This window comes from Garra rufa, chromosome 5 (assembly GCF_049309525.1).
Source record: "Garra rufa chromosome 5, GarRuf1.0, whole genome shotgun sequence".
NCBI lineage: Eukaryota > Metazoa > Chordata > Actinopteri > Cypriniformes > Cyprinidae > Garra > Garra rufa.
The window spans coordinates 26,789,469-26,807,561 of record NC_133365.1 but is presented as its reverse complement, the minus strand read 5'-3'; the positions used below and the strand labels follow the sequence as shown (position 1 = coordinate 26,807,561).

General features: G+C 35.2%; 1 long non-coding RNA gene and 3 other non-coding genes across 5 annotated transcripts; all 4 read right to left on the bottom strand.

Annotated features, from left to right (window-relative positions):
* Positions 1-1,462: 1,462 nt before the first annotated feature.
* LOC141335761 (uncharacterized) lies at positions 1,463-6,497 on the bottom strand. 2 transcript variants are annotated; one of them, XR_012355623.1, is made up of 6 exons: positions 4,916-6,497; positions 4,652-4,745; positions 4,514-4,561; positions 4,227-4,316; positions 3,841-3,923; positions 1,463-2,135 (listed from the first exon to the last, which is right to left on the bottom strand). It is a non-coding gene; the product is annotated as an uncharacterized lncRNA (long non-coding RNA). The 2 variants fall into 2 exon arrangements; XR_012355622.1 differs by lacking the exon at positions 4,514-4,561.
* Positions 6,498-10,234: 3,737 nt separating this feature from the next.
* On the bottom strand, positions 10,235-10,307 carry trnar-ucg (transfer RNA arginine (anticodon UCG)). Its single transcript has one exon. It is a non-coding gene; the product is annotated as a tRNA-Arg (tRNA).
* Positions 10,308-11,972: 1,665 nt separating this feature from the next.
* On the bottom strand, positions 11,973-12,045 carry trnar-ucg (transfer RNA arginine (anticodon UCG)). Its single transcript has one exon. It is a non-coding gene; the product is annotated as a tRNA-Arg (tRNA).
* Positions 12,046-13,921: 1,876 nt separating this feature from the next.
* Positions 13,922-13,994, bottom strand: trnar-ucg (transfer RNA arginine (anticodon UCG)). Its single transcript has one exon. It is a non-coding gene; the product is annotated as a tRNA-Arg (tRNA).
* Positions 13,995-18,093: the final 4,099 nt, after the last annotated feature.

Below are 18,093 nucleotides of genomic sequence, written 5' to 3'. Positions count from 1 at the left end.
TGAAGAAAAGGCTAAAACATAAATTATAGCTCTGTATTAAGCATACAGACTTAATTAGAGCTACAGAAATACAAATAGTTTGCTTAAATGCACAATACTCAATTTTCCAGCACAGGGTCAAGTCTTTATGAACGATGTAGGAAAGATGTGTAATGTAAAACTATGGCGCGCTGTGACTGATTTTGTCGGCTGAATGAACACAGTTTGCTTTCTCATGTCTTTACACCTGCAACTTGCTGGCTAAGAATATGAACAGCTGGATATAAATCAATACAAATATATGGTAACAATCCTGGCATTAAACATTGGTCTAGGGCTTAATCTCTCATACTCCATGACAGCAGAGCGTGAGCCGCTTCAGCAAAGAACGCAACCCGGAAAAACTATCGGCAAGGATTTTTGCCGATAACCGATAGTTCGGCCAATCAACTATCGGTGCCGATTAATCGGCAAAACCGATACATCGGTCGACCTCTACTTATCAGAGCCCTCGCCCCTAAATGTGTCATGCTCAGACTTCATATGCACTCCCAGATAGCACACATACGTTGGGCCGACGTCGTCCCGACTTACAAAATTCCATCGGCGCGATGTCGCTCCGAGGTCGTTTGCTAATCGGCAAGACCTCGCCGCGATGTCGGCATTTAATCGCAAATACACTCCGGCCGACATTCGGCCGATGCAGCTTTAAATCCCGGCTGCTCGGCGTGGGCGCGGTTCACCGGCATTTCGCTCATTCCTATTCTAATGTACCACCCGCGGCAGGAGTCGCTGGTTTATAATAAAACAATACACACGACACCACTCTCAATAACGGTTGCTTGTTTATTAATATTTTCAAGGCAGACATTAAACATACAAATACATTTACATTTATCAGATATATTTGTATCAAAAGTGACATACAAATGAGAATCATTCACTCTTTCAAGGATTAACCACAGCATTTGCAGTAAAACCATAGTAAAAACTAAATCAATATTTTTACTACAATAACCGTTTAACAATGACTGTTGCATTAAAACCACAGTAAGTACAAAACTAACCATTACTATAGTATTTGCAGTAAAACCATAGCAACCACATTTATTATGATTTAAAAAAACTATGGTTACTACAGTCATGCTTACTACAGTTTTACTTTAGTATTACTACAATTCAACTATAGTAGAACCATGGCATCAAAACCTTATGAACCAAAAAAAAAAAAAAAAACTTGTTTACTACACTTATAGTTGCTACAGTTTTGCTATTGAAAAACCATGGTTAACTGCTCTATAATTATATACACATTTCATAATACTTATCATTTCAAAGTAGGTTTACAGAAAATGCATTGTTCCAAGGTTACAATGTAAAAAAAAAAAAAAAAAAAAAAAAATTTATCAGCCAGAGGTGACTGAGACTTACTGGGAAAGAAAAACAAAAAACAAAGAACAAAAAAATGTCCATATGACAGAATCTCAAAGATAAAGGTAATTATCTATTTTCATTGCCACATCAGAATCTAATCTATCTTCATGGCAAAAACAAATGTACAATATTACAAGAGCTACATGAACACAAAATAAAAACTGAGCAAACACTACAGCAGTTAAAATGTTTTAAGTTATATGATACAAATTTTAAAATCTTTTATGATAAAACATTACTAAAGTCTCCAGTGAAGTGTTCAGTTAAACACAATCATTTAACATTATTAAAGGGTAAGGTCAACAATTTTCAATCCACTTTGTATGTTACAAAGTTGTTAATGTAAAAGATTTCTCAGAGATCCCCAGTTTATTTATGAGCAAAACTCTGCTGCATGACGGAAAACACAGTATTTTGTCATTTTGTTGATGCAAAAAGTGTTTTTGTCAAAACTCATCATTTCATTAAGAGTCATCCTGCAGAGTGTTGCTTATAAGTAAAAAGGGATTTATAGGTAAACAGATTTACAGATATTAGAAACACTGCAATAATACAAAGCGGCTTGAAAATGTATACCCTTAAAGGCAATATAAGGATAATATTTCACAGTTTTGTGTGTCCATGTACAGTTGGCATCATCTGAAAACTTGAGTGTTGCCGTCTTCTGAAGTCTTCACAAGTAAGGCTGGATTCGATCTTGAACTGGCGTAACCTCTGGTAACCTTGGGATGGGCATCCAGAGAAAGAAACAGGAAAGCAAAAGGAGAAAGATTAGCATAGCAGCTGTTCATATTATTTCAGACAAAGGATGAGTTATTTAAATTACATATAACTGTAGTGCAATGTTATGAGATGTGTTATGTGAATGCTTGGCTAAAAATGTGTATTTTTAATTAATTTAAACAAAAACATTGTACCTGACCCCTGGACATTATCAGGAAGACTATTTTAAAGTTAAGGAATAAAATACAAAAAATGTGCTTATATACTTTAGTGGACTTTGATACATTCTCACTATTATCAATAGTCCAGAGTTTTGTAACCTCATTAGAGGCCAAGTACTATAGCTGCTGTTGCCCGTATTTGTGTTTATTGTGATCTGGTTTAATCACAATAAGAATTTTTATAGAACCCTTGGTAAATATATTATTTGCCCTCTGTATTCAGGGAACAGACACGGAATGGACTACATACAGTATGCCACAGTATAATTTTAAGGGTTAGTTCACCAAAATATGAAAATTCTGTCATTAATTCCTCACTCTCATGTCATTCCTTAAACTGTAAGACCTTTGTTCATCTTAAAAACACCAATTAAGATGTTTTGGATGAAATCTGAGAGCTTTCTGACCCTGCATAGACAGCAAGGGCCCTGACACGGTCAAGACACAGAAGGGTAGTAAAAGCATTATTAAAATAGTCCATGTGACATCAGCGATTCAACCTTCATTTTATGATGCTACGACAGTACCAATTTAGTTTCTTTTGTGCACAAAATTACTCTTAGAGTTTCATAAAACTACAGTTGAACCACAGATGTCACATGGACAATTTCAACAATGTCTTTACTGCCCTTCTCTGTCTTGACCGTGGTGGTACCCTTGCTGTCTATGCAGGGTCAGAAAGCTCTTGGATTTTATCAAAAATATCTTAAATTGTGTTCAGAAGATGAACGGAGGTCTTACGGGTTTGGAACAACATGAGCATGAGTAATTGATGACAGAATTTTCATTTTTAGGTGAACTAGCCCTGTAAGTGGGAGGTACGTCATAACTGTAATGTGCACTACCTTTCAAAAGTTTGTATTAGAAATAAGACGCTTCTGCTCACCAAGGCTGCATTTATTTGATCAAAAATGAAGTAAAAACAATAATATTGTAAAATATTATTACAAATTAACTGATTTTTGTGAATATATTGTGAACTTAATTTCTTTTTATCAAAGCTGCATTTTCAGCATCTTTACTCCAGTCTTCAGTGTGACATGATCCTTCAGAAATCATTCTAATATGGCAATTTGCTACTGAAAAAAACATTTTTAATTTCTAATTATCAATGTCTTATTATCAATTATCAAAAGTTAAAGGAAACTAAATAAATGCTGTAAATGGAAAAAAAAAAAAAAAAATTTTTATTCATCAAAATATCCTCTTGCTTAAACTCAAACACATGATTAATGATTTCTGAAGGATCATGTGACCCTGAAGAACGGAGTAAAGATACTGAAAATGTAGCTTTGCATCACAGAAATAAATTAGTTCTCTAACTATATTAAAATAGAGAACAATCATTTTAAATTATATTAATTTTACAATATTACTGCTTAACTGTATTATTTATCAAAATACACAAAGCTGTGGTGGGCAGAAGAAACTTTACCATACCAAAACTTACGAAACAGTAGTGTATGTTTGATATTTTACTTACTAGATCATTGGTTTACAACACTTTGGAGAAGAAGGTTCACTCTGAGTCTGCTGATGTGCCACAGGCCATCATCATGGAAGAATCTAGGAACAAAACATTTGTCACAGAGACCACAATATTTAGTATGCAGTTGCTGGTTTATTAGAAGGTTAAACAAGTTAAAGTACATGTACAATGCAGAAAAAAGAATACATAATATACTACAATTATATAACAATATGTTTTTAGTGTTAAGTAGTTACATTTGGCTGTGAAAAGCTTCTTAAAATTACTATAATAAATATTTAATTTAGCAAAATAATTTAACAGACACATGGTTATATAGGTTAAATATATTGTGTGAAAAAATGCATATTAAGTTATTTTTATGAGCTTCTTCGGTTCACCTGTATTTCCTGCTTCTGTCAGCAGCTCTATTCAGACATTTTGAAACCTTGGAGCTTCCCTTCTGTTGTGGAGGCTTTATTTCTGTCCTCCTGAAAGAACATTTTGTCAGTATGTGTTTACCTTACAAGATCAAGAAGCATTTTCACTTGTTTTCAGCCATTTAGGTTCAATAAATGAGCCTACTTCCAATAACCCACAGACAATCTGTCAGCAAAAAAAATAAATAAATAAAATAAAAATAAAAAAAGTTTCATAAACAAGAGCTCAATCTCTAGAGTTAGCATACCTCATCTGTGAGATGCTAACGAACTTTTTCGAAGACATTAAACCATTTCTACGAAGTAAATATTCAACAGAAACGAGTCAATTACAAGTAAGGAACAGTTATATGTAATACTTGTGTGATTTTAAGCACTAAACTTACCTAAAAGCAGCGACGACAACAGCACCGAGAGACGGAGTTTAGTGTCAGGTGACTTGCTGCAGCCCCGTTTCCATGGCAACCTCTCCAGCGTAAACTTAGATATTCAACATATTAAAATACGTCAAAGTCACGCAGTATTTACAAAAGTAAACATCTAGAATTAAATCATTACATTATTAATCTAGTTTCATTTAATCATTATCCAATTATGAATTTAAAACAGACTATTAGTTTAAAAAGGAACCACAACAATAGCTGGCTCACCGTAGAGACGGAGACTTTCTGGCAGCCTGTAACAGAGTGAAAAACACGACGAAAAACGTTAGTTAGGACAAAGTAGTGTAACACTACTGAAATAAAAACTAAAAACAAACTCTGAACTAAGCTTTTTGCTGCTCAGTGTCTAACGTTAGCTCGTCCCCTCAGAGAAACAGCTGGAAACACAGTAAAATAAAATCCGTTAGCGTTAGCTAAACAAGTTAACCTTATTTGGAAACGAGCCAAAGTCTCAAGTAGGGCTCACGCAAAGTCTTTTACCTGTACTACAGTGCACCAAGCGCCTTACTAGTTATAAAGTGTCACAAAATTAACAAAATAATATATTTTTTCCAATTTAACTCAAGTGAAAACTTACCTGAAAGCCACGGATGTCGCCGGGGGAGTCGCCATCTCTCTGGTGGGTTGCTAAGAGACGAGTAACCGTACAAGTTCAAACAGAAAAATGCGGCATCGGCCTTCTGTCGTGAGCCGACTCAGAGCCGACCTTTGATGAGCTGGCAAAGTAGAGCAGTGACTGAATTACACCCGCCTACGCCTGGCCGATCCTTTTTAGATCTTAGAGTTTATGAGGCCGACGTTCTGCTTACGGGCCGACATCGGCCCGACGTATGTGTGCTGTCTGGGCTGTTACTTGTGGTGTCATTAATGTATGTGTACACTGCTCTGTGCGTGCCGGTGTCTGAGTGTAACTGGGTGCATTGTTTTGGCTCTCAGCGTTTACATTAACTAAGCCGGCCGACACTAGTTTTGCAACTATTGACTCACCAATATGTGAACCTAACTGTCCTACCATGTCCGTGAGGTGATCAAATGCAACTCTATCAACTCCAGGTGTCGAAGTGTAAGGACCCTCACCAGGAACCCGCCCAACAGGAGTACCACCCAGGGTTTGACTTATCCCGATACCCCTACCATTGTCAGCATTAACCTGTGGTCGTTCAACCCCCCGGCCGACACTGTCATTAAAAACACCACTCTCTGGACCATCAATTAACCATGTACCCCTTCCTCTGGGGAAACCTATGTTGCCAAAACATGTAACATCCAAGTCACCTTCACAGTTGTATTCTTCAGCCATTATGCGATCACAAAAATATACATGAAAAATAGTAAAAGAATAAGAAACGTAAATTCAGTTTCTCACTATCTGAGTTATCTCACTATCTGAAATGAAATCTTGAATGCAAAGATAGTCAAACTATGTTCTATATGTCCATGCGTTGTGTATGTGAAAAATTATTGCACAGTCTCAACCACGTTGTGTGAGCATGTATATACTGTCCTCATCCGTAGTATCGAAAACTTGATCCACAGACGAACTTGACCTGCTCGCGTATTGAAGACTTGGCCCAGCGATAAACTTGAAACGCACACAGCAACCACAGTCGATCTGCGTCGAGCTGATCAAAGAATCCGAGGGAGTCACGGCACCAGTGTTACGGATGTGGAAAAACACGCTCACACATGGACTTTCTTCAGTTTTACTTTATCCACAGCAAATATACCTTTTTGATAGAAAAAGAGTACAAATCAGCTTGGCTGGATGAAACACTGCAGATACACAGACCACAGCAGCGACACTCAAATCTGCCTGGCTTAAAACATAACAATAGAAAACAATATGAAAACTGTAACAATACACTTGTAAATAGTATCAGTATAACAGTACTGGACAATAAACTATAGATAATACTGAGAAAACTTCATGAATTTCTAAACAGCATGTGTTAACATTTATAACATCATAAACATGAAAGCAACATACCTTTTTGATAGAAAAAGAGTACAAATCAGCTTGGCTGGATGAAACACTGCAGATACACAGACTAAAAAAATAGAAATTACACTTTTACTTTCGACTCATATTACAATTAATTATCGGAAGTTTTAAGACAGACGCAATGACCACATAAAATGCACTCGTTAACACTCGTGAATGCACGAGGAAATTCACTGTATTCATAATGACTTTAAGAACTGTGTTAAAGCGTTAAATACATTACATACAGGTTTAATTATATAAATTCAATCAATTGCGTCGATAATAGTTATGTAAAACATATTATTTCCACAATTAATACATTAAAGAGTTACAGTGTGAAGAATCGTGCATACCCACAGCAGCGACACTCAAATCTGCTGCGGTACGGAAACAGAAGAGGGACAAAATACTACATCTGCAGTACCATTAACAGCCACAGGAGGGGAGCCTTCATACACTAACAAAAACAATAAACTCTTTTATTTTATGGAATTCACATTAAATTTCTTCACTCTATAAATTAAGTGTTCTTTTTAAACCTGTTACACAGACTTTAGTTACAGCCCTGCTCCAACACACCTGTCTGTAATTAACAAGTGCTACCTAAGAGAATATTTGCCGGTCCAGGGGCTTCATTTATAAAGACTTGCGTAGAAACCATCCTTGATTTTATCTAAGAACTTTTCTGATTTGATCGTAAGGGCGATTCAGAGAAAACGAACGTACCACGAAATCCATGCGTACGCCAGTCATTCGGTTATAAATCACAAATGATCGTGGAATTGTGGGCAGCTGAATGTTCCGCCGTCGAAACGCCCCTGCTTAATTAATTAACATATAAAATTAGCTCATTCCTAAAGCAAAAACTCTGTGACAATGGCAAGTAAAAAGGAGCGCAAGAAATCAAATTATAGTGAGGCTGAACTATCTGCAATACCAGGCATTACCACAAGGAAACGGTCGTACGCCAAGCTGGAATCTGACGTGGAGATAAGTACTTTGCCACGTCAAAGACGCTTTCTGTACTTTGACGTGGATTTGATCATACGAACACTCTAAGATCAAATCAGTGCGTAAGAAAGTTTTATAAATGAGGCCCCAGGTGTGTTTAATCAGGGTTGGAGATGAACTTTGCAGGATAGTTGGTCTCCAGGAACAGGGTTGGGCACCCCTGCACTAGAGTAATACTGTCATTCCAGTGAGTAACAACAATTTAGTAACTAATGCCCAAGAAGAAGAACCATTTGAACAACCCAGAGGTGATTCTAACATAGTCAGTGCCAAACTCTGATGCCTTCTGAGCCCACAATTGCAGTTTCAATAGTCTAGTTCATACAGCTTCAAGTGACCCAGATAGGACTTGAACCAACAATCCTCAACTCCAAAGGCTGGTGCCTTATCCATTAGGCCACTGGGCCAGGAAAGTGCTCTTAACAAATTGGTTTTAATGCACTCAAACACTTCTTTTCAAATGTGAATCAAACACACAAAACTCGGCTGCAAAGTCTAATGCCTTATCCAGTACGCAACTAGACCCACATTAGATCACCAAGCAGCAGCTTTTAAGCAACCCAGAAGTTATTCAAACCCATAGTACTCATCTCAAAATACTGATGCGTTTTCTATTAGGCCACTAGAGCCACATTTGCGCTTTCTCTGCAATAGTGCTGCTGTATTAGCTTAGTACAGTGATTCCATTGAATTCAAATTACAGAACAATCAACTGTCAAAAAGAAGCTTCTGAACATCCCATATGTGACTCAAACCACCAATACTGCACTTCAAAATCTGAGGTGTTTGCCATTGAGCCACTGGATCCACACTTACAGTTGCACTAGAGCAGTGGTTCCCAACCACGTTTCTGGAGACCCCCCAACACTGCACATTTTGCATCTCTCCTTTGTCTGACACACCCATTTCAGGTCTTGGAGTCTCTACTAATGAGCTGATGATCTGAAACAGGTGTGTTTGATTAAGGAGACATGGAAAACATGCAGTGTTGAAGGGCCTCCTGGGCATTCCTGCAATAGAGTAATACTGTCATTCCAGTGAGTAACAATAATTTGGTAGGCAATCCTCAAGAAGAAGAACCTTTTTAAACAACCCAGATCTGATTCTAACCTACTCAGCTCCAAACTCTGACGTCTTCTGCAACTGGCCACTAGGCCCACAATTGCAGTTTCAAGAGTGCAGTTCATACAGCTTCAACTGACCCAGATGAGACCTCAAACCACAATCCTCAGCTCGGAAGGCTGCTGAACCAAATTGGTTGTAATGCACTAGAACAGTTTTTTTTTATGTAAATCAAACACACATTACTCAGCTGCGAAGTCTAATGCTTTTTCTGGTACGCAACTGGACCCACATTAAATCACCAATCAGCAGCTTTTAAACAAGCCAAAAGTTATTCAAACCATAGTACTCATCTTAAAAGTCTGATGCATTTTCTGTTAGGCCACTAGAGCCACATTTGCGCTTTCTCTGCAATAGTGCTGCTGTATTAGCTTAGTACAGTGATTCCATTGAATTCAAATTACAGAACAATCAACTGTCAAAAAGAAGCTTCTGAACATCCCATATGTGACTCAAACCACCAATACTGCACTTCAAAATCTGAGGTGTTTGCCATTGAGCCACTGGATCCACACTTACAGTTGCACTAGAGCAGTGGTTCCCAACCACGTTTCTGGAGACCCCCCAACACTGCACATTTTGCATCTCTCCTTTGTCTGACACACCCATTTCAGGTCTTGGAGTCTCTACTAATGAGCTGATGATCTGAAACAGGTGTGTTTGATTAAGGAGACATGGAAAACATGCAGTGTTGAAGGGCCTCCTGGGCATTCCTGCAATAGAGTAATACTGTCATTCCAGTGAGTAACAATAATTTGGTAGGCAATCCTCAAGAAGAAGAACCTTTTTAAACAACCCAGATCTGATTCTAACCTACTCAGCTCCAAACTCTGACGTCTTCTGCAACTGGCCACTAGGCCCACAATTGCAGTTTCAAGAGTGCAGTTCATACAGCTTCAACTGACCCAGATGAGACCTCAAACCACAATCCTCAGCTCGGAAGGCTGCTGAACCAAATTGGTTGTAATGCACTAGAACAGTTTTTTTTTATGTAAATCAAACACACATTACTCAGCTGCGAAGTCTAATGCTTTTTCTGGTACGCAACTGGACCCACATTAAATCACCAATCAGCAGCTTTTAAACAAGCCAAAAGTTATTCAAACCATAGTACTCATCTTAAAAGTCTGATGCATTTTCTGTTAGGCCACCAGGCCCACACTTGCAGTTTCACTAGTGTAGTGCTGCTGGATTACATTAATAAAGTAATATGATTATTCAATTAAATTAGAGTTAAATAAAAGTCACATTGTAAGAAGAGGAGTTTCTACAAAAAATAAATAAATAGTAAAAAAAAAAAAAACAGTCACCTTTATGTAATACACATAAAAATCAGATTTTTTGTAAGAGGCAATGCTTAAATCTGAAGGTCTGAATCCTATGAAACAGCTTACACATAGGGTTTTATATGACCCAGATGGGACTCGAACCCACAATCCTCAGCTCCGAAGGATGATGCCTTATCCATTAGGCCACTGGGCCCTCAAAAGAGCCTTAACAAATTGGTATTAATGCACTCCAATACTTATTTTCAAATGTGAATCAAACACACAGTACTCAGCTGCAAAGTCTAATGCAATTTCCATTACACAGCTAGACCCACATTAGATCACCAAGCAGCAGCTTTTAAACAACCCAGAACAACCCAAGAAGAACCATTTGAACAACCCAGAGGTGATTCTAACGTAGTCAGTTCCAAACTCTGATGCCTTCTGAGCCCACAATTGCAGTTTCAGTAGTGTAGTTCATGGGTTCAACAGTCTAGACCCAGATGGAACTTGAATCCACAATCCTCAACTCCGAAGGCTGATGCCTTATCCATTAGGCCACTGGGCCAGCAAAGTGCTCTTAACAAATTGGTTTTAATGCACTCAAACACTTCTTTTCAAATGTGAATCAAACACACAATACTCGGCTGCAAAGTCTAATGCCTTTTCCAGTACGCAACTAGACCCACATTAGATCACCAAGCAGCAGCTTTTAAACAACCCAGAAGTTATTCAAACCCATAGTACTCATCTCAAAATACTGATGCGTTTTCTATTAGGCCACTAGAGCCACATTAGCGCTTTCTCTGCAATAGTGCTGCTGTATTAGCTTAGTACAGTGTTTCCATTCAATTCAAATTACAGAACAATCACCTGTCAAAAAGAAGCTTCTGAACATCCCAGATGTGACTCAAACCACCAATACTGGACTTCAAAAACTGAAGTGTTTGCCATTGAGCCACTGGACCCACACTTACAGTTGCACTAGAGCAGTGGTTCCCAACCACGTTTCTGGAGACCCCCCAACACTGCACATTTTGCATTTCTCCTTTGTCTGACACACCCATTTCAGGTCTTGGAGTCTCTACTAATGAGCTGATGATCTGAAACAGGTGTGTTTGATTAAGGAAACATGGAAAACATGCAGTGTTGAAGGGCCTCCTGGGCATCCCTGCAATAGAGTAATACTGTCATTCCATTGAGTAACAATAATTTGGTAGGCAATCCTCAAGAAGAAGAACCTTTTTAAACAACCCAGATCTGATTCTAACCTACTCAGCTCCAAACTCTGACGTCTTCTGCAACTGGCCACTAGGCCCACAATTGCAGTTTCAAGAGTGCAGTTCATACAGCTTCAACTGACCCAGATGGGACTCAAACCACAATCCTCAGCTCGGAAGGCTGCTGAACCAAATTGGTTGTAATGCACTAGAACAGTTTTTTTTTTTTTTTTTTTTTAATGTATATCAAACACACATTACTCAGCTGTGAAGTCTAATGCTTTTTCCGGTACGCAACTAGACCCACATTAAATCACCAATCAGCAGCTTTTAAACAAGCCAAAAGTTATTCAAACCATAGTACTCATCTTAAAAGTCTGATGCATTTTCTGTTAGGCCACCAGGCCCACACTTGCAGTTTCACTAGTGTAGTGCTGCTGGATTACATTAATAAAGTAATATGATTATTCAATTAAATTAGAGTTAAATAAAAGTCACATTGTAAGAAGAGGAGTTTCTACAAAAATAAATCAATAGTAAAAAAAAAACCAGTCACCTTTATGTAATACACATAAAAATCAGATTTTTTTTTTGTATGAGACAATGCTTAAATCTGAAGGTCTGAATCCTATGAAACAGCTTACACATAGAGTTTTATATGACCCAGATGGGACTCGAACCCACAATCCTCAGCTCCGAAGGCTGATGCCTTATCCATTAGGCCACTGGGCCCTCAAAACAGCCTTAACAAATTGGTTTTAATGCACTCGAATACTTATTTTCAAATGTGAATCAAACACACAGTACTCAGCTGCAAAGTCTAATGCCATTTCCATTACACAGCTAGACCCACATTAGATCACCAAGCAGCAGCTTTTAAACAACCCAGAAGTTATTCAAACCCATAGTACTCATCTCAAAAGCCTGATGCGTTTACTGTTAGGCCACTAGAGCCACATTTGCGCTTTCTCTGCAGTAGTGCTGCTGTATTAGATTAGTACAATGATTCCATTGAATTCAAATTACAGAACAATCACCTGTCAAAAAGAAGCTTCTAAACATCCCAGATGTGACTCAAACCACCAATACTGGACTTCAAAAACTGAAGTGTTTGCCATTGAGCCACTGGACCCACACTTACTGTTGCACTAGAGCAGGGGTGCCCAACCCTGTTCCTGGAGATCTACCGGCCTGCAGACTTTAGTTCCAGCCCTGCTCCAACACACCTGTCTGTAATTAACAAGTGCTACCTAGGAGAATATTTGCCGGTGAAGGTGTGTTTAATCAGGGTTGGAGATGAACTTTGCAGGATAGTTGGTCTCCAGGTACAGGGTTGGGCACCCCTACACTAGAGTAATACTGTCATTCCAGTGAGTAACAACAATTTAGTAACTAATGCCCAAGAAGAAGAACCATTTGAACAACCCAGAGGTGATTCTAACGTAGTCAGTTCCAAACTCTGATGCCTTCTGAGCCCACAATTGCAGTTTCAAGCCTGATGCGTTTACTGTTAGGCCACTAGAGCCACATTTGCGCTTTCTCTGCAGTAGTTCTGCTGTATTAGATTAGTACAGTGATTCCATTGAATTCAAATTACAGAACAATCAACTGTCAAAAAGAAGCTTCTGAACATCCCAGATGTGACTCAAACCACCAATACTGCACTTCAAAATCTGAAGTGTTTGCCATTGAGCCACTGGACCCACACTTGCAGTTGCACTAGAGCAGTGGTTCCCAACCGTGTTCCTGGAGACCCCCCAACACTGCACATTTTGCATCTCTCCTTTGTCTGACACACCCATTTCAGGTCTTGGAGTCTCTACTAATGAGCTGATGATCTGAAACAGGTGTGTTTGATTAAGGAAACATGGAAAACATGCACTGTTGAAGGGCCTCCTGGGCATCCCTGCAATAGAGTAATACTGTCATTCCAGTGAGTAACAATAATTTGTTAGGCAATCCTCAAGAAGAACCTTTTTAAACAACCCAGATCTGATTCTAACCTACTCAGCTCCAAACTCTGACGTCTTCTGCAACTGGCCACTAGGCCCACAATTGCAGTTTCAAGAGTGCAGTTTATACAGCTTCAACTGACCCAGATGGGACTCAAACCACAATCCTCAGCTCGGAAGGCTGCTGAACCAAATTGGTTGTAATGCACTAGAACAGTTTTTTTTTTTTTATATAATGTATATCAAACACACATTACTCAGCTGCGAAGTCTAATGCTTTTTCCGGTACGCAACTGGACCCACATTAAATCACAAATCAGCAGCTTTTAAACAAGCCAAAAGTTATTCAAACCATAGTACTCATCTTAAAAGTCTGATGCATTTTCTGTTAGGCCACCAGGCCCACACTTGCAGTTTCACTAGTGTAGTGCTGCTGGATTACATTAATAAAGTAATATGATTATTCAATTAAATTAGAGTTAAATAAAAGTCACATTGTAAGAAGAGGAGTTTCTACAAAAAATAAATCGATAGTAAAAAAAAAAAAAAAACAGTCACCTTTATGTAATACATAAAAATCAGATTTTTTTGTAAGAGGCAACACTTACATCTGAAGGTCTGAAACCTATGAAACAGCTCACACATGCAGTTTTATATGACCCAGATGGGACTCGAACCCACAATCCTCAGCTCCGAAGGCTGATGCCTTATCCATTAGGCCACTGGGCCCTCAAAACAGCCTTAACAAATTGGTTTTAATGCACTCGAATACTTATTTTCAAATGTGAATCAAACACAGAGTACTCAGCTGCAAAGTCTAATGCCTTTTCCAGTACGCAGCTAGACCCAGGTGAAAAAAAAATATACTTAAATGCAATTAAAATACACTTAAATACCCGCAAATACATTTTTAGTACATTGTTTTTTTTTGTGTTAAATAAAAATTTGATGGTTATACACTATAAATTTACTAATTAAAAGTATGTTTATACTTCAGTAGGACTTTAGTACACTTGACAAAAGTATACTAAATACCAGTAATACTTAAATATTTTTTTAGTGTACTACAATAAAGTACACTACAGAAAAAACATCCAAAAGAGTTTTATTAGTGTGTTTTTCAAAAGTGTGCTTTAAATGCTTTAAACATTAGTTGATTTTTAGTACACTCTTTACATACTAATCTTGAGTTTAAAATAAGTTAATATATAAAAAATCTATTAGTAATGTATTGTAGTAGAAGTACATTTTCCCAAAAGTTGTACTTAAGTACACTTAATATGAATGCATTATTATCACTAACACTTAAATTGATTTTGAGTGTGGTAATTTTAAGTTTACATTAAATTGATTTTATTAAAAATCTATTAGTAATGTATTGTAGTAGAAGTACATTTTCTCAAAAGTTGTACTTAAGTACACTTAATGTGAATGCATTATTATCACTAACACTTAAATTGATTTTGAGTGTGGTAATTTTAAGTTTACATTAAATTGATTTTATTAAAAATCTATTAGTAATGTACTGTAGTAGAAGTACATTTTCCCAAAAGTTGTACTTAAGTACACTTAATGTGAATGCATTATTATCACTAACACTTAAATTGATTTTGAGTGTGGTAATTTTAAGTTTACATTAAATTGATTTTATTAAAAATCTATTAGTAATGTACTGTAGTAGAAGTACATTTTCTCAAAAGTTGTACTTAAGTACACTTAATATGAATGCATTATTATCACTAACACTTAAATTGATTTTGAGTGTGGTAATTTTAAGTTTACATTAAATTGATTTTATTAAAAATCTATTAGTAATGTACTGTAGTAGAAGTACATTTTCCCAAAAGTTGTACCTAAGTACACTTAATGTGAATGCATTATTATCACTAACACTTAAATTGATTTTGAGTGTGGTAATTTTAAGTTTACATTAAATTGATTTTATTAAAAATCTATTAGTAATGTACTGTAGTAGAAGTACATTTTCTCAAAAGTTGTACTTAAGTACACTTAATATGAATGCATTATTATCACTAACACTTAAACTGATTTTGAGTGTGGTAATTCTCCCAGGTTAAAAAAAGTGCACTAAAATACACTTTATTTAAGTATACTTAGTACACTTTTCAGTAATGTACTAAAAGTACTCTATTTTCGCACACTAATTTTGTACTTATTGTACTAAAAAATAGTATTAAGTATATGTTAAGATAAACTTAATACCATCTAAGTGTACTCAACTGTGCTATTTTGAGACACCATGAAATTGAACTAAAATGTGCTTTTAACATACTATATCTGTATTTAAAAAAATATATTTAGTTACAACTAGAAATACACTTGAACCCTACTTTTGAACATTTATAAATATATTTATGACTCATTTAAAGTATAGCAATAATATATTAAAAGAATATACAAAGTGTGAAAAAAGTGTGCTAAAATACAATTTAAGTACACTTAGTGCACTTCCCTAATGTACTTAAAGTGCTCTATTTTCGGCCACTAATTTTGTACTCTATATACTAAAAGTTATTCTTAAGTATATGTTAAGATAAACTTAAGATCATCTAAGTGTACTCAACTGTGCTATTTTGAGACACCATGAAGATGAACTAAAATGTGCTTTTTACATACTATCTCAGCATTTCCAAAAAATGTATTTTGTTACCACTTCTAATAGGATTGAAACATATTTCATAAACCTATAAATATACTAATTATACATAAAAAATAAACTTACTGATTATTTAAAATACATGAATAATATATAACAAATGTATACAAAGCGTATTTATAATGTATTGCCCAGATATTTTTATCAATAAAAAATACATTTGTTGATTATTTAAAATACATAAATATATAACAAATGTATGCAAGGCGTATTTATAATGTATTTCCCACATATTTTTATTACAAAAAAAATACACTTGTTGATTATTTAAAATACATGAATAATATATAATAAATGTATACAAAGCATATTAATAATGTATTGCCCACATATGTTTAATAATAAAAAATACACTTCTTAATTATTTAAAATACATGAATAATATATGATAAATGTATACAAAGTGTATGTCACGCCCTTGGACTGTTTGTCTTGGTTTTTCCCAGTGTTTCCCCCATTGGACTGTCTGTTTGGTTTCTCCCATGCCCTTTTTTGGTCTTCCTGCTCATTAGTGTGATCCCCTCCACCTGTTGTTGTAATTATCTCCCCTTTATAAGTTTGTTTGATTTCCTTGTTTCTTTGTCCGGCTACAAGCGTTACACCTATGCTCCTTCGTTGTGTGCACGTCTTCTCCCGCCATTCCTGTCTATTGTTACTCTGCCTGAGGATTTATTGAAGACTTTTTATTGAAGACGTTATTTTTTGCTTTCCTACACGTTTCGTGACAACGTATTTATAATGTATTGCCCATACATTTTTATTCATTATAATACACTTATTAATTAATTCAAATATATCAATTATATATAATAAATTTATTCAAAGCGTAATTATAATGTCTTGCCCACATATTTTTATTAATAAAAAATACATTATAAATACGCTATGTATACATTTATTATATATTATTCATGTATTTTAAATAATCATCAAGTGTATTTTTTATTAATAAAAATATTTGGGCAATACATTATAAATACGCTTTGTATACATTTGTCATATATTATTCATGTATTTTAAATAATCATCAAGTGTATTTTTTATTAATAAAAATATTTGGGCAATACATTATAAATACGCTTTGTATACATTTGTCATATATTATTCATGTATTTTAAATAATCATCAAGTGTATTTTTTATTAATAAAAATATTTGGGCAATACATTATAAATACGCTTTGTATACATTTGTCATATATTATTCATGTATTTTAAATAATCATCAAGTGTATTTTTTATTAATAAAAATATTTGGGCAATACATTATAAATACGCTTTGTATACATTTATTATATATTATTCATGTATTTTAAATAATCATCAAGTGTATTTTTTATTAATAAAAATATTTGGGCAATACATTATAAATACGCTTTGTATACATTTGTCATATATTATTCATGTATTTTAAATAATCATCAAGTGTATTTTTTATTAATAAAAATATTTGGGCAATACATTATAAATACGCTTTGTATACATTTGTCATATATTATTCATGTATTTTAAATAATCATCAAGTGTATTTTTTATTAATAAAAATATTTGGGCAATACATTATAAATACGCTTTGTATACATTTGTCATATATTGTTATTGTATTTTAAATAATCAGTAAGTTTATTTTTTATGTATAATAAGTATATTTAAAGGTTTATGAAATATGTTTCAAATGTATTATAAGTGGTAACAAAATACATTTTTGGAAATGCTGAGATAGTATGTTAAAAGCACGTTTTAGTTCATCTTCATGGTGTCTCAAAATAGCACAGTTGAGTACACTTAGATGATCTTAAGTTTATCTTAAGGAGTACTTAAGAATAACTTTTAGTATATTAAGTACAAAATCAGTGCCCGAAAATAGAGCACTTTAAGTACATTAGGGAAGTGCACTAAGTGTACTTAAATTGTATTTTAGCACACTTTTTTCACATTTTGAATATTCTTTTAATATATTACTATTATACTTTAAATTAGTCTTAAATATATTTATAAATGTTTAAAAATAGGGTTCAAGTGTATTTCTAGTTTTAACTAAATATATTTTTTAAAATACAGATATAGTATGTTAAAAGCACATTTTAGTTCAATTTCAGGGTGTCTCAAAATAGCACAGTTGAGTACACTTAGATGGTATTAAGTTTATCTTA